General features: G+C 36.7%; 1 pseudogene; it reads right to left on the reverse strand.

Moving 5' to 3' along the window:
• Positions 1–2,460: 2,460 nt before the first annotated feature.
• LOC138324384 (multiple inositol polyphosphate phosphatase 1-like) lies at positions 2,461–11,786 on the reverse strand (annotated as a pseudogene).
• Between the last annotated feature and the right edge of the window lie 2,980 nt (positions 11,787–14,766).

Below are 14,766 nucleotides of genomic sequence, written 5' to 3' on the forward strand. Positions count from 1 at the left end.
TTAACTATTCAAACAGTCATGTGATGTTTGAGCCTTCATCTCTTAAGTAGCTCACACTTGAAACAGCAGTTCTATTAATAGTAACGTCGGCTTGTGGGGTAAGTAAAATTAATGTTCTGACAAGAGTAATTTCCGTTAAGGAATTATCCCCCGTTTAAACTAACGGTACTTGCATTCCTATTTATCACTTTTTATGTGCACTTGAACATCACGACATGTAAGTAGATCAAAACTGTGATACATCTTACACGCCTACTCATGAATAGCTAACATTAGGTATTACCGTTGTCTCGTAATTTGCTGTGTAGCTTGTACATTTTGACATTTATATGCGCAAAATGCACTTTTCAGGAAAAAAATCTACTTGGTTCGTAAAATATTTCTGTCAGAAAATAACCATGCCTCATATTGCAGGTACAATGTATTATCAACGTTCGTTTGACCCGATTTTACTTACACATTGAGCCCTTTTTGACCTTGTCATAACGGTTGTAAATTTTCTCAAACAAACATGGCATATATGGAGGGGTTTCAATTGATACCAATAAAGACAATTTTAAATTCATTATTTTGAACTTTTCAAAATTATATGTATGACACACAGCCGTTGATTTTTTTTTCTCTCTAAACCAGTGTTCCTAAATGTCTAGGCGCATTTTTGATAATTGAAATACTTTTATATATGCCATATTTGCGTGATATAATTTATAATTGCTACATGTATATACATGCCGAGAGCAAAACGAAGTCATTACACAAAGCGTCTTTCTTCATCCTGGATCTTCTCCTATGAATACCCTAGTTATGAAAATTGAATGAAGCACATTGGGCACATAGTAACACCAAATAATATTTTTTTTCCTTTCGAGATACTCTGCACCTGGACAGTAGATTCAAAGAGAGTGCCTCGTCGTCTTTCAGACAGAGTATACCAGAGGATGAATAAGCTAATTTAACAATGCTGTATAATTTTTATTTCTCGATTTACTGTTTGATATATATTCGCAGGGGCTTATTTTCGCGAATTATCTTAGTAGGCTACGAAAGCGTCGTTCTTACGATAGGCTATAATATGTGAAACCACGATATAAATTTTTTCGAGTAGTTTTAATTTTGCGAATTTCGATGAAACCGCATATTTTTTTTATAATTATCTTTTTATTCATGATTTTCATTAAGTACAATATACAAATACACTCAATAGACTCACAAACACATACATACATACTGTCAAAAATCCCTCCTATATTTAACACATGCATATACATCAACACACATACATAACAATTAAAAATAAAACTTTTCTTTTGCCTAGTAGTACATAAGGAGGAAAATAACACAAATTTGGAGTTTGGAGATGAGAACAAAACATCATATTGTACTGAATATTTTAAAGGAAAAAATATCAAAGACAGGACAAGACAAGAAAAAAAGAGCGACAGAGTTAGAAAGAAAGAAAAAGAAATATGAAGAAAAGTTAAAGGGTCTAGGTAGGAAAGAGACGGAGGAACAATATGATCAATTGAATACCGTATGATAATAATAAAAAACCGATTTCGGCTATGTGTGGGGAAGAGGGAGATTGGGGACTGAGGGTGCGAGTGCACTGGTTAAAAATATAAATAAATGATAATAAATATGGATTTAAAAGGTTTTATGAAGTAATGTGTGACAAAGTGCAATTATAACTTGATTAGAAAAGTTGAAAAGGGTCTAGGTAGGAAAGAGACGGAGGAACAATATGATCAATTGAATACCGTATGATAATAATAAAAAACCAATTTCGGCTATGTGCGGGGAAGAGGGAGATTGGGGACTGAGGGTGCGAGTGCACTGGTTAAAAATATAAATAAATGATAATAAATATGGATTTAAAAGGTTTTATGAAGTAATGTGTGACAAAGTGCAATTATAACTTGATTAGTTTTTCCCATTTTCTCCATTCATTTTTTTTTTTACTTTTTTACAAATTTTACTGCATATTTACCCCGTGAATATGGGCAACTAAAATATAAACAGTATATTGTATATTTCACTTGCATGTTTTGCTTTTTGTCTGGGACTATTAATTCTATTTTAATTTCTGTTGTGGTAGCGGCATCTACATTCGGTTCGGTATAGGATGGTTTAGCAGTTTCGCAAACCGGAAATCATTCTCAAAATATACTGACATCTCTTTTATTCCGTCTTTGTATATTACAGAGAAACCTCCCATTCGGGAAGGTATCCATTGTGACGTCATTATTTTGTGAGCTCCACTTACGTCGTTTTCTCTGAAAAGTATGACGTTACCCTCTGAAACACATGACGTCACAATCAATACCTACCCGCAAGGGGAGACAACACTGTAATATGTAATACGACCTATATTACGACGAACAACAGACGAACAATATACAACGTTTCTAATAAGTACTTTATTAAGTAGAATCCCATAAAGTTAACCCAGAAATGAGATCATTACCCCACCACAGGAGAGTGGACGTTGTGACATAAAGCGTCAAACCTACAGTTGTTTATCGCGTTAGCATACACACTCTTCAGTTGATTGTACGGACACAGTTTGTTACCACATGCTGGTAAAGTCTTCACATATGTCTCTGCCTCGTTAACGAACATCTTCACATAGATATCACCGAGGCCATCCCCGCACTTGTATAGGACTGGGTAGATGTTACCAGAAAATGGCGATATCTTACTGGTCCTGAACGTCCTGTTACAGTGCAAGTTGTAGTTGCTTGCCAGAAGAGGAGTGGCGTCGTGGAAGAGTGAGAGGGCACTGAAGATGGGCAGCAGGGTCTCAGCGTGTCCAAATCTTAACGTCCCCAGCGTATACCTATAAATACAGGAAAATAACATGATATATGTTTAGATAATTTGGTTTGGTTTATTATACTTACATCCGATTAACAGCCAGGGTCATTTAAGTACGGCCTCTCATGGGTGTGGTGTCTTGTGTGTGTGAGGTTTTGGGGAGACTGCGGTATATTCGTGTTGTGTCCTCTTGTATAGAAGAACTCTTGGACATTCCATAGTGCTTTATCATTGTAACATGCGGCCGAGGACATCAATTGGCAAAATTTGTATGACTGACAGGGATAAACCTTAACTTTTTAGTAGAGCAATGAGATAAAGGTCTGGCTGGAGAAACGATTGCAATCTTCTGTGTGTATCCCATGACAATCACGAGACGCACAAATTCTGATTAAAATGGCTATTGTTGAGACGGCTCTACTGTAACGTGATGGAACACAGACATTTAGTGTACGCATGTGACCAACTACAGTACTAATAATTATGATTTAATGAACGCACTTTTCTTTTGCGTCTATCCACGTACACACGACTAACCTGTGTCCATTGCGTTCTGCCTCAATGGCCTTATCCATGTTCCCGAAAACATCAACAAACATAGAACACGTTATCTCATAATTGATGGCGTGGCCGTAGGCTTTTCTCTAGTAGTTCTGAAATCAATGGAGAACATTTCAATTGTGTTCATTTGGGGTATATCTTGAAAAATAATGCTTTTTTCAGCAGCAGGAATATACATGTATATGTACACCAGTCCAGTTCAGATCAAGCTATACCTGAAATGTTTCTTTCCCATTTCTCCCACCCCTTTTGAGCGTTGTTTTTGTTTCTTGAACAAAAGATGTAAAAAAAACCCAACAACATATAATTGTAAAAAAAACCCAACAACATATAATTGTAGAACTTACGTGTACCTGTATTCAATGACAACAAATATCCAATGAAATGCTAACATCTGGTTGACGCAAATGACGTATTAGAAATTCTGATTTTAAAGTACATTACCATCACAACAATCGTCTTTGATTAAAATGCAATATTGATTTCCATACTCTTTCGTCATAATTCAAGTAAGTTTTAAATGCGTTTCAAGTTGTACAACCGAAAGAGATCCACGCATGAAACCTCTGGGGAAGGGGAACATAGTTTGTATGAATTTTGGCTTTGACCCTCTGGGGACAAGAGGCGCAGGGCAAATAGGGAACAGGGAAAAGAGGTAAATCCTTTAAATCGCTACTAGTCATCGAGTTATGCATGGATTGTAACCAAATTTGGTCAGAAATATCCTTTGGGAAGGAGAACAGAGCTTGTATAAATTTTAGTTCTGACCTCTAGGGGAAAGGAAGGGCGAGACCCAATATATGAATTAGAGGTAAATCCTTTAAATCACTACTAGTCATAAAGTTCTGCATGGATCGTAACCAAATTTGGTCAGAAACATCCTAAGGGGAAGGGAAACAGGTTTGTATACATTTTGGCTCTGACCCCCTGAAGCAAAATGAGTGGGATCAAGTAGGGAAATTAGAAATAAATATTTATCTTCTTTCAGAAAAGAAATAAAGTTAACCTGTATTCAGAACATAACTTGGCATTACAAACCAGAGGAGCGATACAGGCCCTCTAGGCCTCTTGTACACACATGTATTATTTTTAAGTCAGAACCTAAACTATTGTGGATATAGGTATAAAATTACATCGTATACCCGGTTATTTAAGCGGATAAAAATGTTCGTGGTTATAAGTAAAAATGAGAAAAAATAAATTTAGTGGTTTTAAATTTTCGCGACCTGACTTTTAGGGCATAAAAAAGTCAACTATTTCTTATTATTGCTCGAATCAAATTTCCCCGATCCTATTGATGTCCCGTGAAATCGCGAAAATCCTCCCACGAAAATAACCGGCTATACTCTACCCTGAGCAATGAATGTACGTACGTATAGGTCGTGTTCTTATTCGATCAACTCAGCATCTTCTTCTGTAAAGAAGGAACACCAATCCGAGGACTTGAACATACCAAGCTGTATTGGTAAATAGTCATGACGTCAGCTGGGAATACGCAATAGATTATGGTAAATTGGTAATGACCAAACGCTGAAGAATGTTAAGTTACTATATATGCTGTTTTTTCAAGTTCAACAGTAAATTTTAATGATTCTTCCAGATTGATTGTCCTCACACAGGAGATCCATCCAACATAGCATATTGACTCTCTCATCCTTCTTAATCACACATTGGAAAACTTTTAAGGCTGTTATAATTTAACAATTTTCAGATTTAAATTTTTTTATTTCTTACCTCAAATTGGGAAATCTTATTAACTAACATTAATAAAGCAAAATGTGATTCACGCGACAATGTCAGCGATGTAACATCACTGACATCAGCGACAATGAATGTAACAGCAATGACGTAAGAGACATTGTCATTGAGGTGACATCAGTAAAGTAAGAGATAAATACATGCAAAAATCGAAATAACATAACTAATTGGAGGACGTGTTTAGGTTTGATTGGTTTAACTTCCCATTCTTACTCAGCGTCATAAGAGGACTAAAGGAAAACGCCGATATCAGCTAAGAAGCTTCTGTAACTGAAGCGACGGTATCAGGATAATAGCAAAAGTGGCCTAAAATTCGATGTCACTCACAATGATCTCATTTTAAGAGAAAGATATTTTTCTAACTAAATTTGTTCTTCATTTAAAGATGCTCCACCGCCGACACAGCATAAATGATATTCACCATTTTAACAATAATTGGTGTTTAATCATGTATATATATGTCTAATTGACACAAAAAATAACATAAAATAATTTATTTTGCCCTTGGTGCATGGGTAATCAGTACTTCATTCCATGTAGGATATAGTGCCACGGATTTTTTTTTTTTCGGAATGCAATTAATTATTTTTTTTGTATTTTTAACTTTAAATAAAATAAGAAGCTCATTCTTTTCAATGGCGGTATTGGTGTAAAGTAAGTAACTTTTGTAACTGAAGAGAAGTACTAAATCGCCTGCTCCTGTTTTTGATACTGAAAAAAATACCATTTGTCAGCGGTGGAGCATTTTTTACAATGTAATGTAAAGGCTTTCTTTTGTTTTAGAAAGTAATTAGGTTTCATGCAGAGCAGGTTTGAACGTTCGGTCCTGTGAAGTAGGCTCTGGGTTCTGTCCCCAGGACCAGACACACCATAGTATAAAATTGGTAGTTTCTACTCCCACATGGGGTCAGCATAAATGTGTCACCGTGACTGGTTTGCCCAATAAAAGTATGATAGGATAGGGTAGGATGTGATGTCCTCTGTCTTGGGCATAATCGTTTAGTGAATTACAAATAACACTACAGAATTGCCAAGAATACCACTATTTCAAGGAGGCATAACCCGAACGTACCCAAAACACTCACATTCACCACACACAAGACATTCCAATTGGAGAGGCCCTCCTTAAATGTGAATAGTCGGGCAAAGAAAACCAGTCTAAATGCGTTCATTGGCCTTCCAAAAGTTCTCGCATATTAATACGACTGTCAAGTTCTGCTTAGTTTCCCAGTTCTGACCATTAAAGTAAAGAAAAGTTGAAAGCATTGAAAGCGAGGCTGTGTGGAAATGTAACCACGGACATATAGTGTGCCGGGAGAACGTTTTAGAATTCCCATACTTTAAATTAATTTCTTCGTACGCAGACAGATTTTGACGAGAGATTTTTATTTTTCCATTTCATAAGAAATTATACTGGATACATTCACACCATTTTTACCGACTTTAGCCATCCTTGCCCGACTGTTCCTTCTTAAATGACCTTGGTCGTTGACATTACGATAAAGAGTATGAAATCAAACCAAGCCTTGTAGTATTACAGCCTGTAAAACAATGCCAAGCCGCCTTTTTTAACACTTAATGACCTTGGTGTACTTGTTGTAATTCTTAACAAACGGACACATGATCTCTTAAATAGATACAATGTAAGAGGCCTACCAAACCATAAAAGTATTTTAGATCGCACTATGTTTTGTTTTAAAAGTTGTACCAATGCTAATGTTCGTTTAGTCCTTAATCACATTGGCTGTCGATGGGCCGTTGAATTAAAACAAACAACCAAACAAACAAAAATGATTCAACTATATAGAAATACATTAGTTTAGATAATTGTATTCTACTTTTAAAGACTATTATTAGTATTATAAGAATAAAATGCATACACATTTTAGTGTTTTTCCACAAATTTAAAGTAGTAATAGGTATACCGGGGAAAATTACAAAATTTTTTTGTACAGGTTCGTTTCCGGAGTCATATCCTCAAAAACTCAGAAATTGTAGATATTTTCACGAAACTTCCATAGACACATTGATCTATCTTATGGTCTAGATAGTTGCCTTTTGCTATTTTAACTGTATTTCACTTTTTGTACTGGTTGTGTTCTGTAACCATGGAAATGTATTGCAGCCAAAATGGCAGATTTTTTATGTGGAACAAGAGATCGTTTCGGAGCACAACTCTAAACCCACCAGTGAGATATTTCATGAAAACTTAAAAATAGACCACCTTGTTTAATTATGTCTGCTAGTAGTTGAAATTTTTCTTATTGTTATAAGGTTTTTCAGATAAAAAAAAATTGCTGGGTTCTATTTATTTGCAGGCCTTTGACATTCCTGCGTTATCCCATGGAAACATTTGCTATTTTTAGGTTTTCAAATTTTGTGCTTATTTCTGTAACCATAGAAACATTGCTGAAAATATCATATTTTTGTAGCAGGCTCATTTCCGATAGAAACATTGCTGACTCTGTGCTGAAAATATCATTTCATTTTTGTAGCAGGCTATCATTTCCTGAGCATAACTTAAAAACCAGCAGAGATATTTCCACAGGAAAAACTTCCATAGGCACTTTCTGTTTATGGTCTCACAGTAGTACCTTGTGCTATTTTTAGGTTTTCATTTTTTGCACTTTTCTCCGTTACCATGGAAACATTGCTGAAATTATATCATGGTAAATCAAAATGTAAATGTTACCTTTACAAAACTCCACCCATCTTGTGTACTTGTATATAGTCTAATATAAATGTCAAGGCTGTACGTTTTACCTGATTTAAACAATTGCAGCCTTCCGCGTCTACTTGCAATAAATCCCCTTGTTTGCCGGGGCCCCCATCTCCTATCGGCCATTTGTGTCGATTTTCCATCTACAAGATGCAATCTTATCTCATTACAAAGCATTCTTTAATTAAGAATACTTCATTTGCATACTGTTTTTTTTCATACACAATTACCGCATTAGTGGTTCTGCACAATCAAACGAAACTTCAGCTTTGATATCTCCATTGGCCGGGGGGATTCTGAATGACTATGTTCCTTGTAAAGACGTTATATTAACAGCCTATAGGGTTGATTTAGGACGACCGTCAACCTGCATGACGATCAATATGGTATCCAATGACTTTTGATAAGTGGACGGTTCTTAAAATGGACACTATTATGTGTTTTAGGAGACAGTGTTACATTCATGTTGCATATCCTTGCAATTAATGAAGCATTTGACCCTTTTATCTTACTGAAGCCTACTACCATAGACATCACACACAGCACGCCTCATCCGGCCACATTATACTGACAACGGACCAACCAGGCGTCAAATTCCGTTAATGCTGAACGTTAAAAGGATATATATGCCACAGGGACCTGGCACGAAAATTTTTAACCAACAGTTATACATATATAAATAATATTATTATAGTACTATAATATATATATGTATACGGTTGGTTAAAATTTTCGTGCCAGGTCCCTGTGATATATACTACCGTTTTTATAGACTAAGGCATGTCTCTGCCTGGGGAAAGCACACAAAATCTACTTAACAGTAAGGCGGTATCAAGAGAGACGTCAGGAAGATGAAATTCATTAAAATGAATTAATCTTCATGCACAATCAGCAATATATCAAAGTTACTCATAGATTTGCACTTCGTCCTTCTATTATTATCATATCTTCCCCTATCTATTTTACTCCCAACATCTTACTGGTTTTGTATTTACACGTAAATTATATTTGTATAACCCTCCGATCCTGACGACAAAAGAGAAACGTATATTAAAAGGAAGCCTAGAGTGATCAGGAGAAAGTCAAACGAAAGAAAGGATGATATGAATATTGATAAGTTGAAGGTTATGAAAAGTGGTTTAGAACTTCTGTCGTCTTTATTGGAGGGATAGATTTTAAAATAAAAATATATTGGGAGGTGAAATTATCACCTTGAAGAGCATACTGGTTATAAAATAGCTCTCTCCCTCTCCCTCCCCCATCTCTCTATTCCCTCACTCTCTCCCTCGCTGAAATACAACTTTATATATTTTGTATTTCTTATATTGTAAATGCCATCTTGTCTGTTTGAATTTTTTGGGAACGGGCTTTACATAAGTTATACAACTTGTGCCAATCACATTGCACATTTGACAATAATATATGTTTAAATCAAAATAAAAAAATCAATTAAAGGAAAAGTAAATGCAATATATGAGCAGTTTGCAATAGTTACTCTACAAGTAGGACGTTAGAATTGTACCTGCTGCCCCACTGCATGCTTTTAAAATGCGACTCAATTTGAGATATTAAATTTCAGTTTCTTCCTGACAGTCTTTATTCTTTCCGAAGTCTCCTCTTACTTTTGGCCTTCAGTTGGGCGAGCGATCTCCCATGTGAGGAAGTCCCCTGGCCATGGCGCACCTTACTCTATAAGAATGGTTGTTTCTGCTCCTGATTAACACTCGTAATAATCTTTGTCTGGTGTCGAGATGGCATTATAAAACTGACAAGAGCCACACTATAGCAAAGAGACACACCACGATTATACCGAAGTCTCTCTAAAGCACACGTACCGCGCCATGGGAAGCTGTCCTAAATGACACAAGCTGTTAATATGACGTTCAGCACGATCAACCAACCAACCAACCAACCAACTAACCAACCAACCAACCAACCAACCAACCAACCAACCAACCAACCAACCAACCAACCAACCAACCAACCAATAACCAACCAACCACCAAACCAACCAACCAACCAACCCAACCAACCAACCAACCAACCAACCAACCAACCAACCAACCAACCAACCAACCAACCAACCAACCAACCAACCAACCAACCAACCAACCCAACCAACCAACCAACCAACCAACCAACCAACCAACCAACCAACCAACCAACCAACCAACCAACCAACCAACCAACCAACCCAACCAACCAACTAACCAACCAACCAACGAACTTTGCAATAGAAACACATTATTACCAGTACAGAATATATGTCATACAGAAGAACTTACTTTTAGTAAGGTTCGTATCTCCGTTGGTAATGCGGTCACTCACTCTCCGGATCATTGTTGAAAACTCGGGCATTCGCTGGAATTTAAAGTACTAGTAAATTGCCGCGTTGCTATGGAGAACATGTATAGAATATTTCTTACAATTGTCATAAAATCGTTACATAATGTTGTCGATAGTCGGCTGGGTAGCATTGCTTAAGTCCTCATTCATCTGGCGTCCCGTTAAACCCTGCTCAAAAATCTTGGAACTGTCCTGTGTTATTTGTCTTTTTGTAGCGTAGTACTGAATCCGATTTGGCTGGAGGAGAGACTGAAAGCGGGTCCGGAACCGTTTCCCTAATATATTGTTAGATGTGAGCTGTGAACTCTGGGCAATAGGAAATCTATCAACCCACGTGCTAAGGAAGGGATGCTGCGATGCGGACGGAAGGCTCCGTAGTTTAGGAACTAAGGACTGCATATGGACTATGTAGCATGACGAAGGGTATCGCGCGCCGTGACGTAACAGTGCGTCCACGTAAATTGCCCTACATGTTTGTCCGTTGTGGGGGTAATGGTCATTCCAGAGTCCAAGGCGATGGACTCATTGGCATCCCTTTCCCAGAAATAAGGGGTTTAAGATCCAAATAAAGATTTCCATAGAAATTAAACGTCCCTTGCGTGGCGGCTGTCAAAGAAACACAAATTGTTGAAAAAACTGGCAGAACAATTCACTCAGGCTAATATTTTTACATAGCCAAGAAGCAAAATATGGCATAAATTGTGAAACATAACATAAAATATTGACAAATTCCACGTCATTGTTTAGTATTTTAATTGATACCGTTGTAATTACAAATCGTTGATCAATACGATTAAGCAGGTACAGCATGTCACGCATGTTAAACAAATGAACTACATAACCATTGTGAAGGTGATAAAATGATTTTTTAGGCAAGACAATTAACCTAATAAGGTAAACACAATACTGTCAGAGCGATTTGAGCAGTTCTAGACAAAAGTAGCATTACTCTACGAGCAAGGGACAGATTTCGGCATACAAGATGTTCGACCACAATGTGTAATGGCCGACAGCGAGCGAGTTTGAACATTTCACACGCATTTCACCACCATGGGCTTTTCTGGCATATCACAGTAAAACCGACTGATCCAATTTCCATTAGAGCTGGGTTTTTTTCCGATATATGTACAAATTTTAATGTTCTCTTGGACTGAATTGTCCCTTTAAAACATGCGCGTCATATATCATGCTTTGGCAAGACACGCCGACAAAAAGGTCAGGGGCGGCACAGATAACGCGATAGACACTAGAAATATTTAACTAAAACATAGGTATGTCCAAAGGCTATGACAATGTAATTTCAGCTGCACATAATGTAAAATTGACCATGCATGGGAGGTGTAGTTTAGAAAGACGTTAACGAAATTTACGTTTAACGTCCTATTAACAGCCTAGGTCATTTAACGACACCCTCGCCTATATGCAATGTACTGCGCGTTTGCGTCTGAAATCATTGAGAGGATGCAGCATATCCGTGCAGTGTTTGACTGTGAGCGCTTTTCAGCGTTTAAAGTTATAAAAGGGTTTCCACTTTACATTAGGGAAACGGTTCCGGACCCGCTTCCAGTCTCTCCTTCAGCCAAACCATTTTGCTTACTGAGATATACCGGCAAAGACACCAAACAAGCATACCCGGTCACATTATACTGACACCGGCAAATCAGTCGTATCACTTCTTTTATGCTGAACGTTAGGAAAGAGGAGCAGAAATTACCGCTTTATAGACTACAGTGTGTCTCGGTGAGGGGACAGAACCAGGGCCAACCTTATAGGGATAAACGCTCGACGCGTGACCAGATGGATATTCGAGAGATCATTATCTATTTTTCGTTCTATTACTTGTTGGGATTTATCCGTACATAGAAGAGAAGTGTCATCAGCGAAAAGCTTAGATAGACTGCCTAAATTATCAGTAATATCGTTAATATAAAGGATAAATAAAAGGGGACCTAGGACAGACCCCTGAAGCACCCAACCCTTCGTAATTTTAACATTTGATTTAGCATTCCCCAGAAATAGTTGTTGCGACCTATTCTTAACATAATCAGTTAACCATATCAATAATTTCCCCAATATACTATAGCTAGTCAATTTTGTTTCCGACCCCCTGTGCCACACTCTGTCGGACGTCTTAGAAATATCACAAAACACTAAACAGGTTGGTTGTCTTTTTTTTCCAAATTATCTCATATATTTTGAAAATATTTTATAAGTTGATGAGCAGTAGAATGACCAGGTAGAAAACCAAAGTGATGTTTATAAATTAGCAAGTTATCTAATAAATAATTATGTAAATAATTTGCAACTAGTCTCTCAAACACTTTACCAATGGTACATGATAATGAAATGGGTCTATAGTTTGAAGGATCTTGTTTGTGACCTTTTTTGAATATTGGCATAACTAATGCACGTTATCATTTTGTTGGAAACAATGCAGTCTTCAATGAGACCTGAAAGATAATATATAGAGGATAGGCTACTGCATTTGCAGTCGTGTTTTTAGCGTAATGTGACTAATTGAATCGTGTCCTCCCACATTTTAATGATTTAAGGATGTTAATAATGTCATTTACGGTAACTGGTACGACAGAGATTATAGAGTCAGTTCTAGGTTCAGCAATGGGAACTTCCGCCCCCCTGTCATCAATAGTGGATATTTTGCCTTTGTGTAGTCGTCAATTTCAATAACTCCAGTCGTGCTCCGCAGAGGAGGATTACAGTTAGATACATCAGAATTTTTATAAGCCTGTGGATAAGTTTCCAAAAATTTCTAGGATTTCAATTACTAAAGTTATCCAGAAGACCATTAATGTCCGCATAAAACTATTCGTTTTTTCTTTTTCTTTTGATTGTTAACTTTATTGCGTTATTTTCGAAGTTATTATTTAAATTCAACGGAATGCAATTAGATTTATATTTATGAAGCAGTCTTTCTCGTTTCCTAATTTCTCGTCTCATGTCCGAATCAAACCATGGTTTACCATTTAGCCTAATTGTTACAATTTTGGATCTAATACATGTGTCCGCTATACCTCAATATTTATCTGAAAAAATACTGACACATGTAATCTACATTAGCTGTTGTAGAAAAAAAAGTTAGGTCCAGTCGTCTCTAGTTTATTGTTAAAAAGATCAAAATTTGCATGATTATAACACCAGATTTTACGCTGATAATTTTTAGTAATCGTTTTGCCTACAGTCAATCCTACACAAGTCGGCTGATGATCGGAGATATCACGATCTATATCCATAAGTGTCCGCGAAGGTGTGATTACACGTGTCAGATAGAAGAATAACGTCAAGGAGTGTGCCGCACGTGCGCTCTATTCTAGTCGGTCTGTCTATTACATTGGTGAGGTGAAAGCAATTTATTATGTTTATGAAAGGGTGATTTCTGTCTGCTGTAAGAAGATCTACATTGATATCGCCTAAAATGAGTATATGTGAAGTTTCATTAAATGCTGATTCAAGGGAGAACCGGAAGGAATTCGAAGGGTCTGTAGACTGCAAAGAGAATGTATTTTTTTTATTTGGAAACTGGATCTCAGTCCATACAACTTCACCAATATGTAATCAAAGTCGGCTCTACGACGAGTGCACAAAACATTGGAAGTATATATACAATATATATACAATAACCCCCACCGGGAGCCCCATGGTCTTTACGGAACATACATGTATTCTACCCATCTAGAAGCATGTCGTCGTCTGCTATCGATATATATCAAGGTGAGTCTCGCTAACACGTATTATATCAGAATCTGATGCTACATTCTCTAAATATGATAGCTTATTTCTAAGACTGCGAATGTTAAGATGAAATAAAGATATATCATTAAAATGTGGGAGGGGCCTGGATTTGGATGAACATCATTACAGGTGATCAACAATAACTGTATAATTAAGAAGAAACATGGATTGTCGACGAGGGCAGATAAATATAGCTGAATAACAAGTATTGATTTGATAGCATAGTATTTTAAATCAGAATATATCCTACTTAATAATCTATGAAGATTTATATGTAAAAGGTACTGATTATGTGTTAAAACATGTGTACACATGTAAAAACGACCAATCACCGCTCGATAGATCTGTAGTGGGCGGTGAAAGGTCATTTTTGTCCTGCTAAAGACAATATATATATATACATATCTTATATTCAATCAAGTAAGGCTTCTTGGTCAATACCTCGAGCTTTGTTTGTTCAAAATATTCATGAAATAAACACTAAAGTAAACAATATGATGGCATTTAATTTTTTGCATACCCCTGATATAGAGGGGAAGCCTTTTATTTTAACTAATTGATTATTATAAGGAAAGTTGAACGAAAAAACCGCCAAACTGGTCTTATAAATATAATGTTAGGCGTCACCGAAGACACCAAGCAACACATAACACCTCATCCGGTCATACCATACATTATACAACAGGCAAACCAGTCGTCCCAATCTTTTAATGCTGAACACTGAAGTCGGAGCAGAAACTGTCACTTTTATAGATTTTGGTCCTTAGTAAAACAATAACAGAGGTTTGTTACGCATAAATTTATTTGAAAGTTCGTCG

This window comes from Argopecten irradians, chromosome 5, assembly GCF_041381155.1.
Source record: "Argopecten irradians isolate NY chromosome 5, Ai_NY, whole genome shotgun sequence".
In the NCBI taxonomy this organism is placed as follows: domain Eukaryota; kingdom Metazoa; phylum Mollusca; class Bivalvia; order Pectinida; family Pectinidae; genus Argopecten; species Argopecten irradians.